The sequence below is a fragment of the Emys orbicularis genome, chromosome 2 (assembly GCF_028017835.1).
Source record: "Emys orbicularis isolate rEmyOrb1 chromosome 2, rEmyOrb1.hap1, whole genome shotgun sequence".
NCBI lineage: Eukaryota > Metazoa > Chordata > Testudines > Emydidae > Emys > Emys orbicularis.
The window spans coordinates 21,512,918-21,529,173 of NC_088684.1; the positions used below are offsets into that span (position 1 = coordinate 21,512,918).

A 16,256-nucleotide genomic window follows, 5' to 3' on the forward strand; every position below is an offset into this window, starting at 1 on the left:
TTAAAGCTAACCACTCAGACTGTGCACCCTTCCCCTGCTTTTCTCAGGAAGGACAAGACACTCTTCTACAGCAGAAAGCAGCTGCCATAGGACAGCACTCTCTACTATTTTCATGCTTAGAAGGAAACACTGCAACTCCTCATTGTGGTTAGCAAGATCAGCTTTTCACAGCCACCCTTCTCCAATCACCAACTAGAGAAATGATCCCTGAAAGCATAGTTTTAACCAGCTTGTCCCCTGCCAGTCACAGGCCATTCTAGCGCATTGCTCTCTAACTGGTGGTTCCTAGAATTTGGCCTTCATGAGACAGAGAGCACTACGAGAAGCCCCACATGAGCAGAACCTGTCTCTCAACTCTGCCCTCCATGGCCCCCTTCCCTAGACTGCCCATCAAAGCAAAGCTGCTCAAAGCAGCCATCTCCTTTCATTTGCATAAACTGAAGACACAGACAGGCCATTCCACCAATCTTCCCCTTCTCCCTGCTCTGTGATGCCTAAGACAACAATCCTCTAGCTGGCCAAGGCAAGAGCTCTCTAGAAACGCCTGCCTATGCAGTTTTGGACACCCACGTCATGTTTCTTTGGCACCACAGACCAAAATTGTGAAAGCAGTGGGGACCCAGGCTGACCAACAAGGGGTGTTTCCTGAACCTGAGGACCAGTCTCACCGTTCTCCAGGGAGCAGGAACTCCCAACTTTTCTGGAAACCACTCTAGAAGCTTTGACTTAAAAGCAAGTATACACGGCCGTAGGCTTTCCTTTGAACCAGGCCAGAGTCCAGAGAAACCCTATCAAAATTTCAAACATATCTCCCCTCAGCCTTCTTTTGGTTAGGCTACACAAGCCGAGCTCTTTGAGTCTCCTTTCATAAGACAGGTTTTCCATTCCTCGGATCATCCTATTAGCACTTCTCTGTACATATTCCAGTTTGAATTCATCCTTCTTAAACAAGGGAGACCAGAACTGCACACAGTATTCCAGATGAGGTCTCACCAGTGCCTTGTATAACGGTATTAACACCTCCTTATTTCTACTGGAAATATCTCGCCTAATGCATCCCAAGACTGCATTAGCTTTTTTCATGGCCATATCACACTGGCGGCTCATAGTCATCCTGTAATCAACCAATACTCCGAGGTCCTTCTCCTCCTCTGTTACTTCCAACTGATGAGTCCCCAGCTTATAACAAAAATTCTTGTTATTGATCCCTAAATGCATGACCTTGCACTTTTCACTATTAAATTTCATCCTATTACTATTACTCCATTTTACAAGGTCATCCAGATCTTCCTGTATGATATCCCGGTCCTTCTCTGTATTGGCAATACCTCCCAGCTTTGTGTCATCCGCAAACTTTATTAGCACACTCCCACTTATTGTGCCACGGTCAGTAATAAAAAGATTAAATAAGATTGGTCCAAAAACCAATCCCTGAGGAACTTCACTAGTAATCTCCCTCCAGCCTGACAGTAGTGTTTCCTTCTGAGCATGAAAATGGCAGAGACTGCTGTTCTATGGCAGCTGCTTTCTGCTGTAGAAGAGTGTCTTGTTCTCAGGAGTGCCGCCAGCTTTTCTGCCGCCCTAGGCGGCGGAAGGTCCCGCCCCGAAATGCCGCCCCCCACAGAGGCGGCGGAAGGTCCCGCCACCGAAATACAGCCGTGGTCGCCGCCCCCAAAATTGTAGCACCCTAGGCGACCGCCGAGGTCGCCTAATGGGTTGCGCCGGCCCTGCTTGTTCTTCCTGAGAAAACCAGGGAAAGGGTGCACAGCCTGAGTAGTTAGCTTTGAGCTTGTTTTGCTGGGTGTGAAAAAGAGCTAGGGTATGGTTCTTAGGAGCTGTGTTGTTTGTGGGTTTGGTATGCTGAACCCCCAGCAGTGAAATGCTATGTCCACTTTCAGTTGCTCTCGTGACGGAGCTGCACTTTTCCAAAGACTTTAGAGAAGGGTTTTCTTTATGTGTGCTGTGTTTTTGTTAGTTTTTTGCTCCTGATCTTTGTAGTCAGAAGATTTACCATAAAAGGATTGTCTTTTTTCTCTTGCTTATTCTGCCTTATCTTCAGAGCTATTTCTGTTCCTCCATTAAGTCGGACAGTTCCTTTCCCTATGACGCCTGTCTATTCTCCTGCACACTGGGATGAATGGATGATGCTTCCCTATTAACACCACCGGAGCCACTGAGGCTTGGGAAGATGTTGCCTGTTCCCACCTGGCATTTTGGAGATCAGGAGGACAGCAGCCTGTATTCCCACCATTCACGCTTTGTGAGGAGCCTAGAACACGCTATCAACTCTAGGTGACGTGCAGCCGAGCAACTTTCTTCCAGTCTGTGATGCTGTATGGAATGTGGGTAACCATTTATAATATTATTGATACCAATTTTACAAAATTGCAATGAATCTTACAACATATGCCATGTAAGGTATCAGTGGAAAAGTTATGATTTGCTAAGTATGACAATCTTGTTTATATCTGCAAAAAGAACAGGAGTATTTGTGGCACCTTAGAGACTAACAAATTTATTTGAGCATAAGCTTTTGTGGGCTAAAACCCACTTCATCGGATGCCTGCAGTGGAAAATACAGTAGGAAGATATATATATACACAGAGAACATGAAACATGAAACACATTCTCTGTGTATATATATATCTTCCTACTGTATTTTCCACTGCAGGCATCCGATGAAGTGGGTTTTAGCCCGTGAAAGCTTATGCTCAAATAAATTTGTTAGTCTCTAAGGTGCCACAAGTACTCCTGTTCTTTTTGCAGATACAGACTAACACGGCTGCTACTCTGAAACTTGTTTATATCTATGTATCATCTTTGTATCATGAGTTATAAATATGTGTAACATATCCGTGATGTTACACACCACATGTTTAATAAAAATTTGTTTATAAGTGTGGATATGATGTAACTGGAATATGCTTTATGCAAAAGGTCTCTTGTAAGGTATCATTACAAGGGTTATGATCTAACAAATATATTCATCCTATTTGTGTGCATGTATCATTTTTATATCTGAAGTTATGAGCGTTGGCTCTATGCTTGTATTTGAAGTGTTTGCTGTAGGAAACACATAAGGGAGGTTTGGCCAACATATCGTGAAGGGACTATTCAAGTAACTGGAAGTACTTAACTAACAATGGACTTTGGGAGACTCCAATCCACATCTGAGTTTTCCTGGGAACGTTCAAACTAACATGTAAACAATGGCGTCGGCTTGCAAAAAGCCGAATCATTCATGGACATGTGACTTGCCCACGTGGCTACAAACTGCATCTTGTTCCTGTGATTTTGCACTGAAGAACAAAGGAGTTTCCGCCCACAAGAGAGAGAATATAATATGCCCTCGAAACCTCTCCATTTAGGCCCGAGTCATGTGGAATCCCCTGCTTTTCACCTAAGATGCCTGCTGGAACTAACAAGGTCTGTATCAGGGGAAAGGATTGGGCCCAGACTAGAAAGGAGTCTAGTCTGTGAAAGAAGCTTATTGGAACCTCTTTGAGGGTGAGATTTACTTGTACTCAGTTTCTTAATGTATTAGACTTGCGTGTTTTATTTTGTTTTGGTTGGTAACTTACTTTGTTCTGTCGCTTATTACTTGAAACCACTTAAATCCTATTTTTTATACTTAATAAAATCACTTTTGTTTATTAATTAACCCAAAGTAAGTGATTAATACCTGGGGGATCAAACAGCTGTTCATATCTCTCTATCAATGTTATAGAGGGCAGACAGTTTATGAGTTTACCCTGTATAAGGTTTATACAAAGTAAAATGGATTTATTTGGGGTTTGGATCCCATTGGGAACTGGGTGTCTGGGTGCTGGAGATAGGTGACCTGCTGAGCAGTTTTTGGTTAAAATCTACATCTCTGGGTCTGTGTTTGCAGCTGGCTAGTGTGTCTGGCTCTACAAGGCAGGATTCTGGAGTCCCAAGCTGGCAGGGAAAACAGGCTCAGAGGCAAATTCAGCAAGGGGGTCTCTGTGACCGAACCCATCACAATATCTGCATCTCAAACTTGTGATGTGTTTCTGGGTGATACCCTCAGACAGACTGGCATCAGCACTATCTATTCCAGGGGTTCTCAAACTGAGGGGCATGACCCCTCAGGAGGCTACAAGGTGGTTACATGGGGATAGGGTAGGATCAGAAGAACATTTTGTGGAGTGAATAGAGTTTTAAATAACTTCTTACATCACTGGATCTATTTGCTGATTTGGAGTCAGAGACTGGGCTGCAATAAAGGGGGCTGTGTGATTATTATTATTTTTTAGCTTCTTGATAACCAGTGGTGGGGATCACAAGCACAGTTTGTGACTGGATAGTGATTCTAACTATAGTGTCAACCACCAGTTTTGGGAGAATCTGCTCTCCTTTGTACAACCTGCTCTGACCTTGGCATTTTCAGCATTGGCTTCTCTAGGCACTGCGGGTCATACAGATGAATAGCAATTTGAAATTTTGACAGGGTTTCTCTGGTCTCTGGCCTGGTTCAAAGGAAAGCCTACGGCCATGTATACTTGCTTTTAAGTCAAAGCTTCTGGAGTGGTTTCCAGAAAAACTGAGAGGTCCTGCTCCCTGGAGAATGGTGAGACTAGCCCTCAGGTTCAGGAAATACCCCTTGTTGGAGAGTCTGGTTCCCCACTGCTGACTTTCTCCATTATGGTCTGTGGTGCCAAAGAAACATTACTAGGATGTCCAAAACTGAATAGGCAGGCGTTTCTAGAGAGCTCTTGCCAGCTAGAGGATTGTTGTCTTAGGCATCACAGAGCAGGGAGAAGGAGAAGATTGGTGGAGTGGCCTGTCTGTGTCTTCAGTTTATGCAAATGAAAGGGGATGGCTGCTTTGAGCAGCTTTGCTTTGATAGGCAGCCCACGGAAGGGGGCCGTTTAGGACAGACTTGAGAGAGAGGTTCTGCTCATGTGGGGCTTCTCCTAGTGCTCTCTGTCTCATGAAGGCCAAATTCTAGCAACCACCAGTTAAAGGGCAATGCTCTAGAATGGCCTGTGACTGACAGGGGTTAAGCTGGTTAAAACTATGTTTTCAGGAATTATTTCTCTAGTTGGTGACTGGAGAAGGGTAGCTATGAATAGCTGAGCTTGCTAACCACCATAAGACATTGTAGTGTTTCTTTCTGAGCATGAAAGTGATAGAAAGCACTGTTCTATGATAGCTGCTTTTTGCTGTAGAAGAGTGTCTTGTTCTTTCTGAGAAAAGCAGGGGAAAGATGCATAGTCTAAGTGGTTAGCTTTGAGCTTGTCTTGCTGGGTGTGATGGCTTAGAGCTGTGCTGTCTGGGGGTTTGGTGTGCTGAGTATTTCTCAATGAAATGCTTTGTCTGCTTTTAATTACCATGTGATTAGGTTGCCTTTTTCCAAAGGGTTTAGACAAGGGCTTTCTTTATGCATATACTGTGTTTTCATTATGTCTGTTCTCCTAATCTGTGCACTGAACAGATTTACTTTAAGAAGATTGTTTTTTTTTCCTTTTGCTTGTTCTGTTTCATCATAAGAGTGGCCCTATTGGTCAGACCAAAGGTCCCTCTAGCTTAGTATTCTGTCTTCAGATAGTGGTCAGTGACCAGTGCTTCGGAGGGAATGAACAGAACAGGTAATCATCGAGTGATCCATACCCTGGTTCCTATTCCCAGCTTCTGGAAAACAGAGGCTTGAGACACCATCCCTACCCATCCTGGCTAATAGCCATCGATGGACCTACACTTCATGAATTTATCTAGTTCTTTTTTGAACCCTGTTATAGTCTTGGCCTTCACAACATCCTCTGGCAGAGTTCTACAGGTTGACTGTGCATTGTGTGAAGAAATGCTTCCTTTTGTTCCTTTTAAAACTGCTGTCTATTAATTTCATTTGGTGATACCCAGTTCTTGTGTTATGAGGAGTAAATAACACTTCCTTATTTACTTTCTCCACACCAGTCATGATTTTATAGACCTCTATCATGTCTCCCCTTAGTTGTCTCTTTTCCAAGCTGAAAAGTCCCAGTCTTATTAATCTCTCCTCATATGGCAACCGTTCCATACCCCTTATCATTTTTGTTGCCCTTTTCTGAACCTTTTGCAATTCCAATATATCTTTTTTGAGATGGGGCGATCACATCTGCATGCAGTATTCAAGATGTGGGCGTGCCATGGATTTATATAGAGGCAACATGATATTTTCTGTCTTATTATCTATCCCTTTCTTAATGATCCCCAACATTCTGTTCGCTTTTTGACTGCTGCTGCACAACGAGTGAATGTTTTCAGAGAACTAGCCACAATGATTCCAAGATCGCTTTCTTGAGTGGTAACAGCTAATTTAGACCCCATCATTTTATATGTATAGTGGGATTATAGAGTTCATAGCTATTTCTGTTCCTTCACTAAGTCTGACAGTTCCTGTCCCCATGGCACTTGTTGATTGTCCTCCACATTGGGGGGAATGGATGATGCTTCTCTAAAGCCCCACTGGAGCCACTGGTGCTTAGGAAGATTTTGTCTGTTACCACCCAGCATTTTGGAGATCAGGACTACCGTGGCTAGTAGTCCTATGATTCAGGTAGCCCCCTCCTCCTGTTCACTGGCCCAGTATAAGGTTGTTCAAGATAGGAGAAGCCTGCCTTGTGACTTTTTACACAACTTTGGGAAACTTGGCCTGAGGCTCCTTTTGTGCTCTGCGTTGTGTGTCAGTATGTGTTCACCTCAGACCACACCCACTCAGACAAACCACCAGGAACAAGGCTTTATTCTGTAAAGAACATGATTACAGTCCAGCAGCCTCCTCTCTGCTTGCCTGCTATGTGCTCCTAGCTCAGTCAGTTCTGAAACCTCCTGCTGGAGGAGCAGAGGGAACATCCTGGGAGGAACCAGGAAGTTCTCCCAACATGCCGCAGTTTGTAATCCACAACTTGTAGTTCCCAGGGCTGCTGTTGAAGCACACTCTACCTTGGGCTACACTCTCTGAGAAGCCTAGGACACATCACTCTAGGTTACATACTGCTGGGCGACTTTCTTCAAGGCAAATAGCAATTACACATTTTGAAGGGGTTATCTGAACTCTGGTCTGGTTCAAAGGAAAGCGTATGGCTCTATATCCTTGCTTTTAAGTAGTGTTCTGCATTTTCAGTTTTTATTTGTTAAAAAAAAATCTGGGAATTTTTCAGTGTTTATTTTCCAAATATTAAAACCGAGATGAAATCAGGTTAAAAATTGGAAAAATCGGGAGAAAAACAAAAATCTTTTGTACATTTTACTACAGTATAACTGAAACCTTTTTTTTTAACGTACAAAGGTATATTGTGTCTCTCTCAGAGCTAGTAGTTTTTCCAGAAATCCTGGTTTGCATTCACTCACATAATTTTCTTTAAAGGATTCTCACTCATGTTGAGCCTCATGCTGGCTTGGAGGTAGTCCAACTTTGAAAATACGCACTCTGCATCAGCAGATCCAGGGATACACTCAAAGCTCACTGTGCCACTTTGCTGAAGTTGGGAAGTGTGTCTTGATTACTCTTCCAAAAAGCCAGCACATCCAGTTTTGCATTGTCAGGGGTAGGCACGTTCATGTAAGTAGTAAATTCCCCTTTCATATTTGAAAGTTCATCTTTAGTGGCAAATAGTTGAAACACTCTGGTATAACGGTCATAGTCTGCTGCAAAATTCACCTTGAAGAAGGGGGTGAAAACCTGGAGGATGACATTCCAAAAAGAATCTTCGGCACCAAACATTTGGGGTTCAGATTATGGGTCACGGTCATCTCACATTTCTCTCTGAGCATTGTGTTGAAGGGTTTGAACACTTTTTTGGTTTTCTCGTATTCCAGGGTCAAAAGGATTTCCAGAAACAGCTGGGTTTTCTTGCCATATATTTCTCCTTCAGCTTTTGTGCTCAATTCAGCTGTGAGTTTGGTTGTCAGGATCCAGTAAACATCTGTGTTGGCAAATGTGTTGGCAATAGTTGGAGAAAACCCCAGTGTTTTCTGTGTGTCACACAGTGATTCCAAGTTTTCAACAATGACTATTACCTTGGTGCGCAGACTGTGGTGATCATTCTGGTTATTTGCTAGTCTCTTCAGAGTTTCTGCTTTAGAACCAACTGTCACAGACTCCCAGGACCCATGCTCTCTCGGTTCCATGTGGTCTCTGGGAGTAACCGCTTTCAGTGTGACAGCCCTCTGCAAGAGTTGCACTCTCTCTCTGGGGCTAGGTCCTGCCACCTCCTGAGACTGTACCTCTGAGCCATCAGCACACCTGTCTCTCTCCATGAGCCCCCTCAGTGAGTCCACTCACTCTGGACCGCTGAGGCATCCACACCCATAGTGAGCAATATGACCCTGATCTCTAGTCTGCAGTGACTCTCAGCCAGGGTAAAACAGAAGTGTTTATTGTACATCTGAACACATCACAGGAAGTTCTCAGGGCCCTCAAATCTAGAAAGTCTCAACATAGTCCATCTGGATCTGTCCCAGTCCAGGTGGGCTCAGGCTGCTGATTTCCCTACACCATCCCCCAGTGGGTGTTTACACCACCACCCCCTGAATTTCCCCAACACCCCCCACCCCCGCCCCCGGCCATGGTCAAGCAGTTACGTGCAGTGTTGTCAATTTAGTCATTGGTTGGAAATTTGAATTGAAATATTAATACACACTTTAAAAGCATATACAGTATACGATAAAACACTTCTACCTGAAAAAGCATAATGGGTTTGAAAAGTATGAACAAAGATTAGCTTCCTCATATAGCTGTTATTTATGACAATATTGTCACATTTGTTTCAGCTACATTGGCCAACCTAATAATTTCAAGTTATGATTTGTAAGCAAGGTCTGAGTGAGCTCGCCCCTGTCAGCTAGTGATGAACCAGGGGGTGGGTGGAAAGGCTTCAGTACCAGACTGTATTTACATGAACACACCTACTCTGCCTAGGTATCCAGCAGACAGAGCTGTGTTGCCCAAGTGATCAATTTTGGCTGGTGCTGGGTTACAAATCACTTTAGTATTGAATGTGGGGGTAATGAAATGCTGTTATCCTTATTGCATGAGTACAGGGCAGCAGAACTTTGCTTAGCCTGCCTGAATGAGGGGGTCTCCCTCAGTGCTTAATTTGTGCTAGGGCTTTCCAGGGCTGATTTCCAGCACCTCTAGGCTTGGCAGTTCATAGCCCTGGGACCTCTGGACTTGCCACATCAGTTATGAAAGTAACAAACTTGCTTGAGCCCTGAGCCATTGCACCCAAGGCTACATGACGATGTGAGCCCACCAGTCTGTGCCTGTGACTCTGCACCAGATATGCTGGTCTACATAGGGAGCATCAGCGGCTATACCAGGAGTTGTGAGCAGCATCAGCCAGATCAAGTCTGCCATGTCTTTATCATTCTCAACCTCCTCCTCCGACAGGTGCCTTCGGTGGGTCAGAAAATGTCACCGAAACATCCACCTGCATCTCATGGAGGTTCTGCCCGTTTCCTGAAACAGAAGTGAAAGCTCTAGCAAGACAAGTTCTTCAAATGGTGACTCCGCCATGTTGCTGGCTTCAGTTGCAGGGAGCACGGAGACCCAAAAGACAGCTCAGCTGCATATGTTGGTGGCCTGCAACAACTTCCTGTTACATGCAGAGTGGAAAGGCACGTTTTCCCACACTGCACCACAAACAAAGAGCTAGAGAGGCTACAGCTGGGGAGGGTGCTCAGAAGCTTGTGATAGGCTGGTTTGACTCAGGTTTTCAGAATGCAGTGTAGCCTGAGCATGGCTGAGAGACCCAGGTCCAGAAATTCTAAAGTGGGGGTTAATATTCATTGTTTGCAAGCCTGGGCTTGCAAACACTGGGCCAGGAGGTGCAAGTCCCATTGACCCTGTGTGTACATTGCAAACCTCAGGCTTTGTGAATCCCAATATTGTTCCAGTGATTTTCTAGGTGCATAAAAGTTAGGCTGTACAACACTGATCACTGCAATGCCTAAGTCCCTTTTTTGGATCTGAGCCTTAGGCACTACAGTGATGAGTTACTCTAGGTAACCCTAAGATAGAATACAGTGTCTAGGTTAAATAGAATAGAATCACAGGGCTAAAAGGGACCTCAAGGGTCATCTAGAATACAGAATATCATTGTCACATTGTGCTAGGGTGACTAGACAGCAAATGTGAAAAATCGGGACGGGGGTGGGGGGTAATAGGAGCCTATATAAGAAAAAGACCCAAAAATCAGGACTGTCCCTATAAAATCGGGACATCTGGTCACCCTACATTGTGCTCACCCTGTCTGTCTGTTGTATCCATCTGTTGTCTCGTCTTATCCTTAGATTGCAAATTCTTTGAGGCCGAGGCCATCATTTTGTTATGTGCTTGTACAGTACCTAGCACAATGGTGCTTGGACAAGTAGGTATTAGCACACAGCTAATATTAATTTATAAATTAAGAGTGTTCACGGCATCTTAACTATGAAGCCTATCCTGACTTCCAAGCATTTTTTTATTTTAAGACTCAGCTTTATATTTTTCTTAACTTTCAAACCTTTGTGTACCTCATCTCATAAACTGGTGTTTTTGTTTGGTTGTGGGGGTGATATTTATTTACAAGCATAAATCTGTCTTTACTTTTTTATGGGAGGGAAGATCTATCTAAACAAAAAAGGCCATATTTCGGCTCCAATTTGCATCACTGCCCAAAATTTCCTTTCTTCCAGAAGTTTATGTCTACATAGCTAAGTTGTTTGGTACCATGGTTTTACATCTCATACAAAACATGGCAGCTTGATTAGCGCTGTGTCCTCTACCCTCCATGGATGAAGAAAGCACCACTGGTTCAGCTCTGACTCAGAGTGAGGCATATAGAATCATCTGAATCACTTCCTGCAATGTCTAGGTGTTCCTGGAATTTTCTTACCCATCTGTTAGCCTTCTTATTTAAAAATTCAGATGAGATTGCAGCCAAAAGAGAGCAGAGTTGGGAAAACCCAAGTCTATCTCCGTAACAACAGATCATTTACAATGACCAAGTTCAGAGAAATGGAAACCACAAGGGTGAGAAATATTATACGATTGCCATGGCAAATTCAGACAATGTAAACAGTGCTGTAAACCCCAGGGTTTATGAGGCTAGACCTGCAGCCAGACATTTCTCAGCCTCTTTTTATAGTCTGACTATTCAGTGTCTGGTACTTACATGAGTGTGCAGTGAGGAAGGGTGGGGCTCAAGACGACAGCCTCTCCCTTGCACTGTCTATGCAAGGGCTAGGCAGAACTGCAGCTTTTGCATTCAGGAAACCATAGAGATTTTTCCATGCCTACTGCCCCCCAAGGCACATAGTGCCCAGCAGGGGATGGGGTTATGCAGGGAGAATATGGAGCCATGGACCTGCCCATGGAGTGGGCCCTCGGCACAGAAGTCAGCGGGCTGTCCCTCATTCAAAGGTTATTGAGGAGCATGTTTCCACAGCATTCCAGGGAGCTCCAGAAGTCAAGAACCACTTGCATGCATCCTGCAAGGTGTCTGGCACCTACTGTAACACCTTCAAGGGACATTTAAGGTGCTCAGCATCGAATCGGATCGGGCTCTTGTTTTCCCTACTTTTCTTTCTACAAAGGAAAAATAAATAGGCACACAATGTGGCCATGGATTTTGGGTGCCTCAAGTTTTGGAGGCCCAACTTGAAACCCCTTGGGCCTGGTTTTCAGAGAAGTTCAGCACCCGCCACTTCAGGTGAGCTTAAGAGTAGCTGGGAGGGCTCACCAAAAAAACCACACTCAAAAGTGTCTCAGGTTGGACACCCAAATGTGGAGGGTCCCTTTGGGACATGGTGTAAGCATGACAAACTGGCCTCTTCAATTAAATCTGTTAAACCTGGGGGAAAGGCTAACCATGTCCATTCTTTTATTTTCATTGCACCTTTAAAGCCAACCATTCACTGCACCTGCTTTTCACTTATGAAGCTGAATAAGGCTTGAGCTTCTGCCCTCTGTCCTCTTTCCATTCAGGAACAGTGGTTCTTTCATGTTTATTTCCCTGTGAAAATTGAAATTATAAAGAGGAAAACAGTTTACCTTGGTGGGCTTGAAATGAATTGCTGGTGAAATTACCCCCAAAGCCATCCATTATGTGAGTGACATTGGCAATCTTTGGTTTTGTTTGTTTTTTAATGCGTGGCCTGTGACTGTCCAAACCACTCCCCTTTCCCCTCTGCAGCACCCCACTCACAGTTTGTTGTCTGAATCAGCAACGTCCCCAGAGTCTGCAGATGCATTTGGGTGGGTTTGTCTCCCGAGTGGGTTTGCCTCCCGCCCTTGATGGTTAAGTGATGCCTCTGCTCATCAGTGTCACTGCAATCTCTGCCACTGTTTGTTTCTGTCATTGCTGTCATCACTACTGCTGCACACAGCTACCACCATCACCATCTCCTCTTTCTTCAATAGCATGTTCTGAGGTTCCACCTCTTAGCCCAGTTATCAGTGATCTCACTGGATGAGTGGGGGGGACCGCTCTATTCTACATTGTCTTTTCACAACAATGCTATCTCCATACCAGGTTTACAGCTCAGCCCCCTTAAATCAGCCCATCAGCAAACTCAGCTCCAACTGTCACTGAGAAAGGACCAGAATGAAATTAGCCAGCTCTGTCTTCAAACACTAGAGAAGAAGATCAAATAGTTTTAGGGGGAGTCAAAGCCCCAGTCTCCCTTGGCATTGGCATCTCTGCCCCATGCTTAGCAAAGGAGATTAAAAGTTAGGATGAACCCTTCAATCTGGGCATGCTGAGTACAGTCCTGCTTTCCTTTACTCATACCATCAGGATAATAACATTTCATTACGCATGCTTTCAAATTTAAAATATTTATTAAAGCTAATGTTAAAAAAAATGTAATGCATAGGTTGAGAAAAGAGTGTCTGTACCTCTGGGTATAGTGCTTAGATTATCCACAAATACAGAGTTTGTTTTTAAAAGTCATATGATTCATACAGTAAAATGAATTTTAACCCAAAACAGCCAACCTTGATCACTTTGGCAACACAAGTCTATCTGCTGATACCCTAGACCAGGGGTCCCCAATGCTGTGCCCGCGGGCGCCATTGCACCTGCCAGGGCATCTATGTGCGCCCGCCTACTGGCCGCTGGACAAGCAGCCGCCGAAATGCCACCGAGAAGTGGCAATGTCAAGAAGCGTTGCCACCGAAATGCCGCCGATTTTCGGCGGCATTTCGGCGGCGACGCCTCTTGATGACGCTACTTCTTGGCGGCATTTCGGCGGCAACGCTTCTAGGCGTTGCCGCTTCTCGGTGGCTAGTCATCCGGCGCCCGCCACACGGAAAGGTTGGGGACCACTGCCCTAGACATAGTAGATGTGTCTATGCAGATCCAGTCTGCTCCTGAGGTCTTTTCTCCCCGTTCATCACTAGATGTCAGGGGAAAGCTCAATCAGACCTTGCTTATACCTGCCTGGATGTCCTAATCCAGCCTACAAATCCACCATGTAGGGAAGAATTTTAAAGGGTCTGCATCCTAAAAGATATTTGGGCCAGACTCCAAGCTGGCATGAATTGATAAAGTTAGGATCTGGTTGATTTGATTCTTGTGGGATGAAAACTCCATTTAATAAGTCACAACAGCTAGGGGAAAGAAGACAAAGATTGTGCAGTTCAAAGATTATCCTTCACTTTGTCCCAACTCTCTCACCCAGAACACAAAGGCAAAGGCAATCAGAAGTGGGAAGCAATTTTATTTATTGCTGGTAGTGCCCATAGTGTCCCAAACAGAGAAGAAAGCAAGTTCTCAGCCCTGAGGTCTCCACAACCTAAAGATGAACCAGTAAATGAACAGACAGGGGGTAGTTGAGGAGGAGCAACATACATACAATTATGTTAACAAATATATAGCTATACTGTATTATGTGGGTTATGTAAACTGTACCCAAGTTACTTCTCAAATGTGTCACTGTCGGCAAACATCTCATAGACATGATACGGTGGACTTTCAGGAGGAACTTGATTGTGAAGAAAGTAATTGAGGATGAGTTCAGGAAGGTCCTTCCTTGCATAAGGACAGCATGGGAGAAAGCCCCCAGATGTTTGTGTGGGATCGTGTCAAATGGGTGCGCAAGGCTAATGCCACTGACAGAGCAGAAGGGCTGGTGAGGACATGGAATATAACAGCAAAGATGGAGTGAAGTCCCCTTCAACACTCTCTGGATAAGAGAGCAGACACAGCATGGAAGGAAAGAGAACCCAACAATTAGACAAATCAGAATGTTACTTTTCCTTTGAAAAGACCATTTTGATATTATAATATCAAAACAAAAAAAACCAACCACGTGACTTTCCTATGAAACGGAGTTTATCTGCTGATCGTTACTAGGCTCCCACTCCTTGCTTGTGTTTTCAGATGAAAGTCATGTCCACTCAGGGGTGACTCATTAACCACAAGACAAGAATAAAACACAAGTAATCACCATGGAACAGAAAGAAACCAACAAACAAAAACAACAGAAAATGTTGCCAGTTAACCAAAAGCTACAGGCAGTTGAAAGAATGATTCTGCATACGCTCGGCCACTCTCCACATCCTGTGGCGTATGGCACTTGGCAATAAGCCTGAATTACAGTAACTTTCTTTGCTATGTGTGCATTCTTGAAAAGGGAGAGGAAGGATGATATTGTGCATAGAGCACTGGACTGGGACTTTGGCTCTGCCAGATTTCCCCTGTGTCCTTGGGCAAGTTACTTTGGCCCAGATCATTAAAGAGATGTAAGTGCCTAACTCCCATTGGCACCCACATCCCTTTAAAGTCTGGGCTTAATCTCTCTGTGCCTCAGGACCCCAGTCTGTAAAATGGGGGTAATACTATCCTTTATCAATTTAGATTGTAATAGCTTCAAAGGAGGGACTGTTTCTTCCTCCGTTTTTGTACAGTGCCTAGCACAATGGAGCCCGATCTTAGTTAGATCCTATAAATGCTACTGTAATACAAATAATAATGCTTATCATAAAAATATTTGAAGCACTTACCTTAGAACTTGAACAGTGTTACCTGATCTATTGCTTGTGTATTTATTATAGTTACTTAAGAATTCCCAGTTAACATTCTGAGGTTCCAGTTCCAAGATCAGGCCTAGAGTTATTAGAATTCCGGTTACATTGGAAACCCCAATGAGCACGGCTGCAACACTCACACTTAGGAAAAAGCTTCTGAATTGGTAAGAGTTTTATTAAAAAGGTTAGTAAACACACAAAGGTTCTGATCCAAAGAAGACTGTAGCAATCATGCAATATTAATTTTATGGCCAGCGTCATGTCATATGCATACTCACACAATCCTTGGGGAGACCAAGGAGTAGGGAGGCAGGTGGTGGTCCACGGGGGTGCCAAATGAGTCCAACAGTTAAGGTCTAGACCAGAGGTGGGCAAACTACGACCTGTCAGGGGGCAGGAGTGTGGATAGGGGTTGGGGCAGTCAGGGGACAGGGAGCAGGTGGGGTTGGATAGGCAGTGGGGTCCCAGGGGGTAGTTAGGGGTGGGGGTCCCGGGAGGGGGCAGTCAGGGGACAAGGAGCAGGGGGAGTTGGATGGATCGGGGGTTCTGAGGGGGGCAGTCAGGGGGCGGGAAGTGGGAGGGGGCGGATAGGGGCGGGGGCCAGGCTATTTGGGGAGGCACAGCCTTCCCTACTCAGCCCTCCATACAGTTCTGCAACCCCGATGTGGCCCTCGGGCCAAAAAGTTTGCCCACCCCTGCTCTAGATGGTCTAAGCCGTGGTTAGCCTATTATAGGATCTGATGGCTGCCAGAATATTCACAAGAGTGTTCAGCCTCCTTTGCCCATAACTAGCATCCTCAGCCTGATATTGTTGGGATGTCTTTATCCTATAGGTTAGTATATTAATTATCTCAAACTTATTAGCATACACATCAAGTGGTTACTATAACAATTGTGCAATTGAACATCTGCTGATGTTCCTATCATAAAATACCCAAACTGACATCAACTGACATTTTGTGGTTACCTGTCAGCATTGTATGCACAATTTCAGCAGAATTATTTATTGCAAAATTATATTTTGTGCCATCTTGCGACTTAAGCTCATTGTTGGTCAGCTTATTTATGCTAAGTTTTAACAGGCCTAACTTCCTTAAATGCTTAAACTAATGTCTTTCAGGCTTTTGGGCCTATAGGCTTCTTGCATTCCTGCCTTATACCTGTATCTTATCTTTAGACTTGTAAGCTAATTTTGAACACATAATTTGACCCACAGGCTACAACAATGCACTTAGAGCTG

The 16,256-nt window shown here is 44.4% G+C and overlaps 2 non-coding genes across 2 annotated transcripts; one reads left to right on the forward strand and one right to left on the reverse strand.

The window, feature by feature from the left end:
• Positions 1-9: 9 nt before the first annotated feature.
• Positions 10-223, reverse strand: LOC135875306 (small nucleolar RNA U3). Its single transcript, XR_010561193.1, has one exon. It is a non-coding gene; the product is annotated as a small nucleolar RNA U3 (small nucleolar RNA).
• A 4,811-nt stretch (positions 224-5,034) lies between these two features.
• On the forward strand, positions 5,035-5,248 carry LOC135875309 (small nucleolar RNA U3). Its single transcript, XR_010561196.1, has one exon. It is a non-coding gene; the product is annotated as a small nucleolar RNA U3 (small nucleolar RNA).
• The last annotated feature ends 11,008 nt before the right edge of the window (positions 5,249-16,256 follow it).